The sequence below is a fragment of the Sinocyclocheilus rhinocerous genome, unplaced genomic scaffold, assembly GCF_001515625.1.
Source record: "Sinocyclocheilus rhinocerous isolate Xijiao unplaced genomic scaffold, SAMN03320098_v1.1 scaffold389, whole genome shotgun sequence".
NCBI lineage: Eukaryota > Metazoa > Chordata > Actinopteri > Cypriniformes > Cyprinidae > Sinocyclocheilus > Sinocyclocheilus rhinocerous.
The window spans coordinates 142,749-158,107 of record NW_015652151.1 but is presented as its reverse complement, the minus strand read 5'-3'; the positions used below and the strand labels follow the sequence as shown (position 1 = coordinate 158,107).

General features: G+C 33.8%; 1 long non-coding RNA gene across 1 annotated transcript in view; it reads right to left on the bottom strand.

Annotated features, from left to right (window-relative positions):
- The window catches only part of LOC107713855 (uncharacterized), a 24,766-nt gene extending 10,937 nt beyond the window's left edge, over nucleotides 1–13,829 (bottom strand). The window contains exons 1-2 of the long non-coding RNA XR_001636938.1: nucleotides 13,729–13,829; nucleotides 6,962–6,971 (exon numbers count right to left, since the gene is read on the bottom strand). This is a non-coding gene — a long non-coding RNA (uncharacterized LOC107713855). The remainder of the gene's footprint in view (nucleotides 1–6,961; nucleotides 6,972–13,728) is intronic.
- Nucleotides 13,830–15,359: the final 1,530 nt, after the last annotated feature.

The following is a 15,359-nucleotide window of genomic DNA, read 5'->3' as shown; positions in this document are numbered from 1 at the left end:
TAAAAATGTAAACATTTAAAATGCATAAAAAAAACATAGCATACTTAATTATATATATATTAACAAAGCGAGAGTTATATAAATACAATTTATAAAGTTTAAGAAGGACGAAAATTAAATATAGAAACATACTTAATAAAAATATTTTTTAGCCTTGGTGAGTATATGGAGACTTCTTTCAAAAACCATTCAAATATCTTACTGACCCCAAACTATGTAATGTAATATAGATAGTATTAATATTTATAGTATTAGACAGTATTTTCTATCTCCCTCTCTCTCTCTCTCTCTCTCTCTAATAATCTTTATTTAGAACTTCGAGATATATGTATTCATTTAATTATTATATGAATATAATTTTAAAAAATTTCAATATTTTTCCCTTTTTTATTGTTTCCATATATCATATTTGGGGACTACTTTGAATCAATATTTTATACAAATATATTATAGAAAATCAAAAAATTATGTAATAGTGAAATGTAATCATAAGTGACTTACTCTCAGACAAAAGGTACAAAAGCTGTCACTGGGGTGGTACCTTTTCAAAAGATACACATCTGTACATTATTTACCCCTAAACTGTACACAGTACTACCTTAATGGTGCATATTTGTACCTTTTGAAAAGATTCCGCCCGGTGACCGCTTTTGTACCTTTTTCTCTAAGAGTGTACAAATGACTTAAAAAGCAATGCTTTCTTAATTGAAACATACCGGAAGCCTAAATAACTGGGTCAAATTGATCATTTTTAACTTTTGCTATTGTGTTGACGAGCATGTTACTCAGTGCTGTGGTTTTGGGGATCATCTCATGATGGTATGGTGTTTAAGGTGCGGCGTGTGAAGCTTTGCTCTGGCATCTGTCTGCACACGAGAGAACGGCAGAGTCCATTCTGTCCAGCCGGTCTGTTGGTAATGTGGCCAAATGATGAAAGAGCTCCATCTCTAACAGTCGATGGAGAGCCACACAGATGCAGAGCGACAGCAGAAACACAATGGACTGCACACATGAAATATTTACACCGACTCTTCTCCTCAAGCCTGACTGTTAACTGCACAATATGATCCTCCTCAAAGTTCACTTCTTATACTTCTAAACAGGGACATTTATGTAATGCAAATTGCATTGTCCTATTAGAGCTAGACTTTTGTTTCTGTGCATTTTTAAAGTTTTCACTCAAATGATATTATTTGCAATCAAAATGTATCAAGTGAGAAAAGAGTGCAAAATAAAAGCATTTATTGCTCTCAGACTTGCGTGCCGCTGTAAAACCATGCGTTTGTGAGAAAACACAAGAGAACGAACAGCGAGATCAGAGCGAAGTCATTTGTGAGCGAGAAATTGGCAATCTGAACCCGGCGTCCTGCAGAGTCGATTAGACCCACAGAAATCCCATCGCAACTACAGCGCATTTCAATACGTGCCACGCAATGAGGTCTAAAATGTGCTTTTTGTAGCACCTGCTAATCCAGTGTGAATTGAGAAAATTTGTCAAATATATTTCTTACCTGCTCTGAAAAAAATAAATAATATTAAATAAAAAAATATATATATATACATATATACTCTGTATGTATATATATAAACAAATTTTACATTATTATTCATAACAAAATAAGAATTATATACATAAAAAGTCATAAGTTACTTTGTTTTATTAGATATGAAAATATATGAAAATATAATATATTTTTTAAATGATTTACATTTTTATAAAGGGTGCATAAATAGAATGCAAGGTCACCAGTTACTTTGTTTTATTAGAAACATAAATTTTCTATATATTTCTATATAAAATACACTATATTTTATTAATATAGTTGTCTTTTTTCTTTTCTCTCCTTTCTTTTGTATGTCTCATAAGTTCTTTTCTTTCCTTTATATACATTATACTGTCATGTTGTCATATTCTGTTTTGTGCAAAAATATTTTATAAATGATTATTTTAATCATATTTAATAGCTGCCTTTGTAGCTGTAAGTACAGTATGTGTGAGGTATGTGGGTTTAAAATAAAGGTTACTTGCTTTATTAGGAATATTCTTTACAGGAAAGCAAGTTACTGTTAACTTTTATTTTATACCCACATACACTGCAAAATGAAGCTCGTCAAACATCTGCTCTAGAAGCAAATTCTCAGCTGCACAGTCAGAACGAGATGAGCTTTTGTGTTGATCAGCACACGGTAAACTGAAGGCAGGTGGAGAACACAGAGTCCCTGGAACATTTCGACTTGTTCCTCTTCACTAAGCGCTGCACTGAAGAGGCTAATACAAAGTCTTCAAATCCACCACATCTCAACCTGAAGAAACACGTCACTACACGCTTCCTCCGAGACGCTCAGAGAAATCAGAACCAACACTGAATTACTCATCTGTGCACTTTGATAACATTGATCATATTTTATCTCCTCCACCTGACTCATCATTCTGGCACATAATGTCCGAACGAGATGAGCTTTTGTGTTGATCAGCACACGGTAAACTGAAGGCAGGTGGAGAACACAGAGTCTCTGGAACATTTCGACTTGTTCCTCTTCACTAAGCGCTGCACTGAAGAGGCTAATACAAAGTCTTCAAATCCACCACATCTCAACCTGAAGAAACACGTCACTACACGCTTCCTCTGAGACGCTCAGAGAAATCAGAACCAACACTGAATTACTCATCTGTGCACTTTGATAAGATTGATCATATTTTATCTCCTCCACCTGACTTCTGGCACATAATGTCCACTTTTCACAATGATTTTCTCATTAAATATCTTATTTCACTTGGAAATCGATCAGATTATGAGAGTCGCGTCTCTATTTTTAACTTCGCACAACATCTTAAAATGTAGCACTAGTCTAACAGTGTGAAAAACATTTTCATTCAATCATTTAGCAGATGCTTTTATCCAAAGAGACCCGAGAACGAGGAACATCACAAGCAATTTATCACAAGAGCCAACAATATTTGCAGTACATGAAGTGTAAGCCAGATAAAAACAGCATAACGTAGTGCAAGACGTCTGCTGGGAGTATTTGCTTATAGATTTTTTATTCTCATCCACTAAAAGGAATACCTGCAGCCAGTGTTATTAATTAAAAGCATAAAAAAAATCCCTTGAATTAAAATCAAGAATAATTTAAATAAATGAAATATTAAACAAAAATCTTCAACTTATTTTACTTCATGAGGAAACACTTCTCATAGATTAACTAAATATCTAAAACTGGGGGGAAAAAAATCATAAAAATGAATAAAAAACTACACAGGCATTACAAAAGTGAAACTTTAGAATTTAAATGAAAATGGAAAACAAAAATAAAAACTAATTCAAAATATTAATAAAACTAGTATCACACAGATTTTAAAATAACACTTTGCAACATGCAGCTTTGATTATGCAAGGGAAGATTTTCAGGAAAAACAAATAAATGTGTCTCTATTCCTCTCACAAACCTATCATATGACTTCAGAAATACAAGCACACACACACACACACACACACACAAATAAATAAATAAATATATATATATATATATAAGGTGATGACAATTTTCACTCAGAAATTGCTAGTAAATTTCACAAATAATAATAATGTTGTAACACATTACATTAAACATGAATTTTCAAAATAGAAAGAAACAGACCAAAACAGTATTGAAGTAAAATGGTATTTTATGAAGTAAAAAGTACTCCAATAATCTTATTTTAACTTAATTAATTTAAAGGGGTCATATGACGTTGCTATAAAGAACATTATTTTGTGTATTTGGTGTAATGAAATGTGTTTATGCGGTTTAAGGTTAAAAAAACACATTATTTTCCACATACTGTACATTATTGTTTCTCCTCTATGCCCCGCCTTTCTGAAACGCGTCGATTTTTACAATAAAATGCGCTGCACACATCTGAATATTTGGGTTGAAGTGTTCTGGAACAGTGTTGTAAATACAACTTAACCACTGATTTCTAGTCGTGTCCTCTTTTGGAAGACCAAACAAAGTAGTTTCGCTTTCGCAACGAAACACACAGCATCTCCACGACATGGCAGCGGCAACAACAATACTACAGAGAGAATAAAAGTTACACCTTTTTTCTTTGCGTGAACATTTGGGCGGCGTTATGCAAATCTTCCCACACAGTGACGTAGACATGTGGGGGCGTGTTAGAGCGAGGCGTTTTAGGAGGCCATGGACGAGTCTTAACTTTTATAAAGAATATCTCTATTTATAAAATACTATTTTTGTGGTCTACGGGAAAAATAACAGTGTGCAGGTTTAAAATGACATGAAGGTGAATAAATAATGACAATGTTCATTTTTTAGTGAGCTATCAAACCACTTTTGAAGGTAAAATGCAGGGATTTTCTGACGGCTGAACATCAGCGCACAACGAGTCCATTTACTCCTGACAGTAACTGTTATTACTGAGAGGAATATGATCTCACACCTGATGAGAGCGATGCATGGCAAACGCTGCGCTGGAGTTTTCTGTAAATAGAGCCGGGGGCTGAAGCGGCGCGGCAGGTGCCTTCTAGACATTTCTTTGACGTTTCACATCAAAGTGCGAGGCCGGCTTTGAACTCTCGGATACGGCCTCACCGTAAAACTGTCCCAACTCTGGACGTTTCCATGCAGAAACGAGAAAGAAGAAAGGCTTTCTTGGATGTGAACTGCGGTCTGCTTGAGCTGAGACGGGTCATGACTATTTCATCAGTGAGGTCAAGGGCGTTATATACAGTACGTCGTTTTTACTTTGTTTCAGATGCAAATTTTGTACAATGTAGATACTTTAATATCTAGGAGAGAGTTTGCATTGCCTTTAGATATCAAAACATTGAGCTTGAGTGACAATTTCACTGTCTCATACAATTCAAGACTTCAAATCACCTGTGAGAAATGCGAGGACTATGACGCTCTTGTGAAATGAAAAAACAACAGATATAGATAAAACACTGGCCTTTTTACACATTCAGACATTCAACATGATGCTAAATCAGCCCAATCATTCATTTATATACTTTAAAGGAATAGTCCCCTTTTAAAAATATCTCAAATATTAATGTACCACAGAAAAAAGTAAGTCATATTGGACTGAAAAAAAGAATTTAATACATAAATTAGTATTTTAAGTACAGTAAAATACAATTCTTATAATTGCCATCAATTTTTTTTTACAATTTTATCATTTATAATTTACAATTTCTGACAGCAGTAATATATTAGTCAGAACATTATAGTAATACTAACACTACTACTACTAATAATAATGAATATAATATTTTACTACCTCTAATAATAATTGTATTAATAAAGATGATGATTTTTTATTTTACAATACAATATATTTCCAAAAATATAACATAATAATAATAATAATAATAATAATAAATTATAAATAAAAAATAAATTATTATTATTCAGTTTGACTGAGTGTCTAAAATTTAATTTGCACTGACTACAGTAATCAAAAGGAGTTTAAATATAGAGGTTTGTCCACAGTCAATAAAACACTTTTATATAATAAAACACGATTAAATATCTTAACTATTAACTTGCACGTCATGTGACCATTAACCGACAACAGAGAACCATAAACATGAAATGTGGCATTAAATTATTGAAATATTAACTATTTTACATCTAAGGTGTTTATCTGAGAAAAAAAAAAAACGTTTTGAAATCCCTGACACAGGGGGGTAAATAATAAATTATCGTCAGTTTAAGACCAACTCATCGAGCACTCATTCCAGCTCAGACCGGTCTAAACGAACACCAAAGCTTAATTTATGTGCATCGAGGCTTTTGAAATCAATAAAAACACATCCCGAGCTCATCTGGAATCACTGCGAGTTTGTTCCACTGAGTTAAAGTCCGCTGTCATTATATAAGACTGAAAACACGGCCCTTATCAATATTTGAAGAGAGGCTCCGCCCCTTCATCCATCCGTCAGAAACATCCTTGCCAGTCTGAATGTAATTAACCCAGCTGCATATGCAATGAGATGTTTTCATTCATTAACTCAGTCGCAGGCACTTCTCTTGAGACACGAGCGGAAAGCTTACAATACAATTGTTCCTCCTGAGCTTTATGCTTCTTTAAAAACATCAGGTTTTATATTTGTGCATTTATATAATTGATTTGTTTCTGCAGCAGTGATAGCATAGCCATTTTGAATTTTTAAAGGGACAGTTCACCCAAAAATAAATATGTGCTGTCAATTTGTTCACCCTCAGGCCATCCATGATGTAGGTGACTTAATTTTCTTCAGTTGAACAGTAAAGCAGATTTTTAGCTGAAACTGTGGTCCTTGGTGATTCATAAAATGCAAGTCAATGGCTACCAGCACTTTAAGAGTAAAAAAAAAGCACATTGGGCAACACAAAATTAATACCCATGACTCCTGATGATATATTGAGGTCTTATGAAGTGAAACGATCAGTCTGTGCAAGAAACTGAACATTATTTACATAATTATTAACTGTAACCCAGAGCCTCAGACAAATGGTTTAAGGTGATGTACGGTTCACAAACGAATCATTCTTTTGAACCGGTTCTTTTTAGTGATCTTGATGAACTAGTTCACCAAATCAGACTGAACCATCTTAATCAAAACTCACTTTTAAACTAGTCTCCGACTCGGAATGAGCCAAAACACCAGTCTATCTGTTCCTATGATGCTGGTTTTTGCAAACTGGTGAATTGTAATTGAAATGCACTGTCCAAAAGAATCAGTTCACGGAAAAGAATCAGATTGCCTGTTTGCCTGAGGCTCTGGATTACAGGTAATGATGATGCAAATAATGTTCAGATTCTTGCACAGACCAATCATAAGACCTCAATATATCGTCAGGAGCCACTAATTTTAGCCTGATTTTGTTTTGCCTGATTTTTTTTGTTTTACTCTTAATGTGCTGGTAGCCATTGACTTTTATGATTTTTATGACATTTTGTGATTTACCAAAGAACATGGTTTTAGCTAAAAATCTTCTTTACTGTTCAACTTAAGAAAAATTTATTTTTCCTTTTTTTGTGTAAACTATCCCTTTAATAAAACGGGCTATGCTCAGAATAGCATACTATCTTTCTACTCATGCATTGCATATTACCATTACTGCAGTATGCATATTGTATGAAGTATGCAAATACTGTATGCATGTAATGCCCAGATGACTTTAAATGTATGTTTGGTGCAAATAGTAGCACAGAAATGGCATGCTTTACCTTTTAAAATGTGTATATACGGTTAAATTAGGCTAATTATACGCCATCCTCCATGCCTGACCTTCCCCGTCAAATCATAAAAATGCTTGTAAACACCAGAGATTTTTAGGAATGCATGAAAAATGAATGTATTTATTACAGTAAAACAGCACTTTCTTAAACAGTGTAAGAAAAACAAGATAATTCCTGCAAATAAGAAAAAAAACAACCGTTTGCAAACTTTTTTTTTTTTTACTGTGCAGGTTCAATATTTCTGCTCACAAAGCCACAGGAAATACAAGAAAAATCACATTTGTAACAGACAATATGTTCCCTAACTATTGAACATAAAAACCTAATGAGCAAAGAGAAATAACTTGGACGACTTACAAACTCTGAGGAAAACTGCGCACCAATGCGTTTCTGCTTCGCCTTAAAATGTTTACCATTAATAGCTCCCAAATGCAGCCATTAGCAGGCGATAGTACAGACGTCGCTGCTCATGAAATGCCCATTAGGCGTCAATGTGCTGCACAATAGCTCCAGTAGCTCTACTGAGACTCCAGTGCAGAGTTTGAGAGCATCAGAACCGCCACAGAGACTCTTCTCTAATGAGCTGCTGCATGCAGACATTCACATACAAGACACACACAGCGACCCCAAGAAGTTTTCATGCATTAAAGTCACACTTAGAGACGTCTGAATGTCACTGCATTGCATTAGAAAACTTATATGGCTTAATTGTTCTTCTTTGTTATTCTTCTAAGTCTTCTTTGGGTCACTGTATGTGACACAATCTGTATTGTTAAAAGCGCTATATAAATAAAGGTGACTTGACTTGACTTCTTTGGGTCACTGTATATGAGGGCATTTGTTCTTATTTTTATGGCCAATTCTGACCGGTGACAATTTTATGCTTTAAGCTTTTCATAGTAAAATACACTCTAAAGCTACATTGAAATGAGAACTATAACGGTCTGAATCAATGCAAAGTTTTTAGTAAATTCTATTGTCAGTGTTTGAATTAATCGGTTGAAACGGACAGTTTGAACTGATGTACATAAATGAATCATTCCCATTTAAGTTCTGAATAAATTAATTGTTCAAATTTTGAAGTCATTCAATTAAACCGATGAATTGAACGGATTCACGTGAAGGAATCATTCAAGTTAAAGTTTTGAATCAGTTCATTATTCAAGTTTTGAATTAATTCTATTGTCAGGGTTTGAATGTAGCTTTAGTATTTAGCTAAATTGATGTAAATATTTTTTTCCACAGAATAAAGTCAGTCATATTGGATTAAAATGAGTTTAATACATTCTTGAGAAAGCCAACCTACTGATCTGCTATTTAAGCTTCTTATTATTCTTATGAGACTAAAATTTCTGAACGCTACTCCTCCTAGAGCTTTCAAGCTAGAACCACCAAACTCAGCCCAGCTCTTCAGACTGATCGGACTCGGGTTGCTATATCTTTTCAGACTGATCCGACTTATAGTTTTCATAAAATTGAAGATTAAAAATCATAAAAATCCCACAGACTTACATTGACGGAATGTTCAAATGAGCCGAGACTATTCAAACTCCAACTGTCAAAATTCAAATCTAAACACACTGAAGCCCATTAGACACAATCTGACTTCCCTTCTATGTACTGTTTCTAATCCATTCAAACTCATCTATCTAATACTTCTAATCTATCTATCTATCTATCCTAGCGATATGCTAATCATGCTAGAAACGTACTAACAACATGCTAGTAGCATGCTAATCATGCTAGAAAAATGCTAATCATGTAAGAAACATGCTAGCGACATGCTAGTAACTTGTTAATCATGCTATCAACATGCTAGTTACTTGTTAATCATGCTAGGAACATGCTAGTGACATGCTAATATTGTTAGAAACATGTTAACGACATGCTAGTAACTTGCTAATCATACTAACGACGTGCTAGTTACTTGCTAGTCATTAGCTAATCATGCTAGCAACATGCATCATGCTAGTGGCATGCTAATCATGTTAAAAACATGTTAACGACATGCTAGTAACTTGCTAATCATACTAACGATGTGCTAGTTAATTGCTAGTCATGCTAGTCATTAACTAATCATGTTAACAACATGCTAGTCATTTTCTAATAATGTTAACAACATGATAGCGACATGCTAGTAACTTGCTAATCATGTTAACAACATGCTAGTTACTTGTTAATCATGCTAACAACATGATAGCAACATTCTAGTCACTTGCTAATCATGCTAGCAACATGCTAGTCATTTTCTAATAATGTTAACAACATGATAGCGACATGCTAGTAACTTGCTAATCATGTTAACAACATGCTAGTAACTTGCTAATCATGCTAGTCAGTTGCTAATCATGCTAGCAACATGCTAGTTACTCGCTAATAATGCCAGCAACATGCTAACGACATGCTAATCATGCTGGAAACACGCTTGCGACATGCTAGTAACTTGGTAATCATGCTAGCGACATACTAGTCACTTGCTAATCATGCTAGCAACATGCTAGTTTACTATTTCTTATCTATTTATCTATATATCTGTCTATGTATCTATATATTTTTCTGATAGATTGTATTGCCTTCAAAACTTTAAAACTACTTCAAATTAGTTCAAACTGAAACCCCTCAAACTTTTAAGCTTTTAAAACTACTTCAAAATTTCTGGCTAGGTTTTTGCAAGCCAACTTAAAGTTTGTCTACAAACTTTACTATCTAGTTGTCACTTGTAGTGTAAAATAAAAATATTATTTTATTATAAATCTTCTAATTTTACAGTACAATTGTAATAACAGTAATATATTTCCAACAACAGTAATAGCCTAAATTTAGTTAAAAACAAACAATTATTATAATTATTATTATTATTATACTAATAACAAAAACATTATTTTACAGTACATGACATATTTCTCTACATGAGAGATTTCTCTATCTCTTCAGTACATGAGACATTAGTACCTTAAAAATAGATTTTAGTTGCTAAAATGTACTTATTAGTAGCTAGATGGTACATACTAATACTTTTTGAAAGGTTACCGCAAGAGTGGCTTTTCTGAGAGTGTTAATGGAAAAACTCTACTTTTGAACACAAATAAACTAGTGCCATGCTATTGTACTAAAACAAAATTACTCTCCAACAAAATTACAGTCTACAGCTTCCAGAAAAATAGCATAAATTGGCTCTGAGCGTCTATTTTCTTTTTTTTTTTTACCCATGAATGATGTGATCTGCTCATCTCATGGAAACAGATCAATACCATCCAATCTCCCATCATTCATTTGATCAGTAAAGGGCATCAAAGACGAGCGTCTCCCCCAGCGCTCACACTCACATACTGCTGGGAGAACAACATACAGGTAAAGTCTGTGTTTCTAATAACTAGTTTTCCAGCTGAGCCATGTTTTAGATTATTAGACTGATTATTCTGTCTAAGAAACATTAACTTTAAAAGGAAAATGGTAGGGTGTCTGAGCAACACAGAAAGCAACAAACCAGAGTTTTTGTTTTTTGTTTAGGAACCATTTGGAGACATTAAATCAATTATCCTGAGTCTACAGCTTCCAGAAAAATAGCATAAATTGGCTCTGAGCGTCTATTTTCTTTTTTTTTTTTACCCATGAATGATGTGATCTGCTCATCTCATGGAAACAGATCAATACCATCCAATCTCCCATCATTCATTTGATCAGTAAAGGGCATCAAAGACGAGCGTCTCCCCCAGCGCTCACACTCACATACTGCTGGGAGAACAACATACAGGTAAAGTCTGTGTTTCTAATAACTAGTTTTCCAGCTGAGCCATGTTTTAGATTATTAGACTGATTATTCTGTCTAAGAAACATTAACTTTAAAAGGAAAATGGTAGGGTGTCTGAGCAACACAGAAAGCAACAAACCAGAGTTTTTGTTTTTTGTTTTGTTTTTAGGAGCCATTTGGAGACATTAAATCAATTATCCTGCAATAACAGACTGAAAACAAAGAAAAACGTATAAATAAATGATTTGACAAATTTAAAAATAAAAATGTAAATAAATTAAAATAAGAAATATCAAGCCGAAAAAGCATGCATAATGATTTTTTCACTGTAAATTATAAGACACCTTCACTATAAAATTACATGAACTGTCCCATTACTTACAGTTTTTCACTTTTTTTTTCACTTTCACAGTGTAGAAATAGTAAATCTTAAAAATACTATTATCAACAAACTATAATATTGGATGCTAATCTCACATACAATACAGGACTAATAATACAGATTCAGTCTTCTTAATGAGAGCTGATTTGACCAACAGTAACGTTTCTGAAGACAGAAGCATTGTTCAGATTAAGTACATTTACAGCAAGTGCATGAATGGAAGCAAATGAAAAAAGGGTCAGACAATCAGTGCCATATACTGTATATAGAGACACAGATAGTAGGCACATCCTCAGTGGCAGAAGGGTTTATATCTCACATACAGTCCTGTACGGTTCAGCTTGTGTTTTTCCTCGTTTCTGGTTACCTTGGGAACACAGACGCCCACTCACTCACTGCTGCAAGGCATCATGGTCTCGCTTCACATCAGCAGGGATGTGGGTATGATCATGCACACCCTCACTCACTCATTCATTCATTATAAGGTTAAATGCATGATATTACCACCTCGTAAACATATGCAGTGTTAAGGAATGTAAAGTAGTAGTTTATGAAAACAGGAGTTGGCCATACAAGCAGCTCCTAAAAAAGTAGCTATGTAATATTGTAACAAATGTAGTGATCAGCTGGTATAATTCATTTCTGAAATCAGAGCAGTATTTATTATTGCACAACATAATTTCATTAAATGCAACTGATAACACCCATATGTATCAAACTGAGTCAGAAACGCAGCATTTCACTATATATTTTGCTATAAACAAGATGCAATATTTATATATTTCATTTATAATGCATATATTTCATAAGTAATTTATATTATAATATAAATAAATGTTAAGTATTATGTTATATTCATTATTGCTTATGTATTATATTGTTAATAAATATAATAATTTTGAAAATAATTAAATTTATTTTTATATACATAAATCCATATCACTGAAATCTATTTTGTGTGGCAATTTTTTTTGTGCTTTTTTCACAAATATCACAAAGAAACTATGTAACACATTGAATTAAATGTGAAATTTTGAAGCAGAAAAACTGAAATACATACATACACACAGATATACATAGATAGATAGATGGGATAGATAGACAGACGGATAGACGGATAGACAGACATACAGGCAGACAGACGGATAGACGGATAGACAGATATACATAGATAGATAGATGGATAGATAGACAAACGGACAGACGGATAGACAGACAGACAGGCAGACAGACGGATAGACGGATAGACAGACAGACAGGCAGACAGACAGATAGACGGACAGACAGACAGATGGATAGACGGACAGACAGACAGAACGTCAGACAGACAGTACAGACAGACAGACGGATAGACAGACAGACAGACGGATAGACAGATAGACAGATAGATAGAAATACACACTTTTTTGTTACAGAAAATTAAACCGTATTTTCTAGTTACTGTATTACTTTATCAAACCCTGAGTGAGACAGAAATAGAGCGAGACTTCAGGTTTTCTCATGCTAACACAATTCATGGGAAAAAGCAGCTTGTTAAGGGAAAAGCTATATGAAGAGCTCATGCTACTGTCATGCTACTGAAACACAAGCGTTGGTTCCTCAGAAACACTGCTGGCTCAGCCGCGTGTCACTGTTAGTGAGTGAGAGAGACAGAACACTGAAACTCACTATAAAACCCTCTCAGCGTGAGGCTGCTAATAACATCAAACTTTAAAACACGCCTGTTTCTGCAAAATTTTACGTGGCACCGCGGCTTTTATTCAGAGTGTTCATTAATTTTAAAAATGAAGTCTGCTGGCCCGTCTGACACGTTTAAATAAAACTGAGGCCGGCAGTGAGTATGTAGTACGGAGTGAATGGATTGGAGAGCGTTTCTTCACTTGGCTTCCACGCTTGCCCGCTGAACTCTGCCAGCTCAGATGCATTGAAGTCCTTAGGAGACGCCGCAGGACATCTGCTGTGCTGAAGTTAGCTTACAGTGGGCCGCCGTAATGAAGCAGGAGCACGCTGGGTCGGCCTTGTTATGTCAAAACAAACCGTTTGGTCCCGAGCGCTTCCGATGGGAGACGTAAAACTGGCTCATATCGACTCGTATAAAACGGGAGAGGAGTATTACAGTATTCTCAGTGAACAAACCATCACAGACTGCTCTCGCGGGTGGCTGACTGTGCTTTACCCATAGTGCTGTGCAATGCAAGAAAATGGATAAAAAGATCTGTTATCATTCGCAGTTCTGGGCACTGTTTTTTTGAGCCATGTGTGCTGTTAATGTCAGGAGAAGGATGTTATAATTCTGATTAATGGATGACACCACAAGAACGAGCACAGTCCCAAAAACATCACTAGTGCCTAAGTCCAATTTATGACTTTAAAGCTGCACTATGTAACTTTTACTGTGTTCAAAATTTGCAAAATGTATATAATGAGCGAGTACATCATGAATTCATCTTCCAAACCGTGTTTTTGTCTTATTCCGAATCACTACGGTACACTTATAATAAGTACTTATATTTGGACTATTGTAGCCTGGTCGGGTCGTCACCGCTGCGGAGTAACACATACCTGTGTGAATCGCCATAGACATAAACTTAGAGAAGTAGCTCCGGATGGAATGTTCTTCCGCGGGATGTGTGCAGTTCTGTTTATTAACCGCTAGAGCACCAAAAGTTACATAGTGCTTTAAAGGGCTCAACAACAAAAAAATATAAATAAATAAATAAAAATTATATACACTGCCAAAGCCCTGGCGCTCATAATAAAGCAGGAGCATGCTTGGTTGGTCTTACGTCAAAACAAACTGTTATTTACATTTTTTTTTTTTTTACTTAAGTGTAAATGAACTTTTTTTTTAATAATATGTATTATTACATAAACAATAACGAATGCAATTTAGTACATAAAATAATTGTATTTATATTATAAAATTACACAGATATTTATACTAATGTAAACGTTTAAAATAAATTAAAAATATAAATACATACATATATATATATGTAAGTATTATATATCATTTTTAAATATGTATAATTATAGCATGTAACATATAACAAAATCTACTTTATATGATAATGAATATAATATAGAACATGAACTAACATATATAAATTTTCGCTTTCACAACGAAACACAGCGTCTTCATGACATGGTGGCGGCAACAACAATACTACAGCGAGAATCAAACTTATGCCTTCTTTCCTTGCGTGAACATTTGGGCGGCATTATGCAAATCTTCCCACATCGTGACGTAGACATGTGGGGGCGTGTTAGAACGAGCCGTTTTAGGAGGGCGTGGCTGACTCTTAACTTTTATAAAGAATATCTCTTTGGATTTGAGACTTTAGTCTTTGCAACTTTACAGATCTTCTTTATGCACCAAGAGCTTGTAACACCCCAAAGAGAAAGGAAAACTTGAAATCGCATCATATGACCCCTTTAAAACTGGTTTTGTGCTCCAGGGTCACATATTATAAATAAATTAGATCTTCATATTAACGTATACACATAATACAAATAAAAAATAAATTAAATATTTATGTATAATATGTAAACTATAACATTGTACACAATTATGATTATAGAACATAAAATATAATACAATTAATTTATATTATAAATAAGTACTTTATATACATTTTTATATGAATACATGAATATTATAATAAAAAATACATTTAAATCTTTTTTTTAAATGTGCATAATGTTTAATATAGTACATTAACTAGCCAAACCTTGACATCATCAAACAAAAAAAAAGTTGTTATATTAATATACAAATATTATAATATTAATTGGAAAAGAACGTAACATTTAAATTAAAATGGATATATTTGTGTATGATAATAATAAGCTTAATTCATCTTTATAATATAAATAAATTATATATACACATTTTCATATTAAATGTATAAATATACATTTTATATATATATATACATATAGTAAATGTTTAATATGGTACAGTTATGAAATATACCGTAATGTTTCTTTTATTGCAC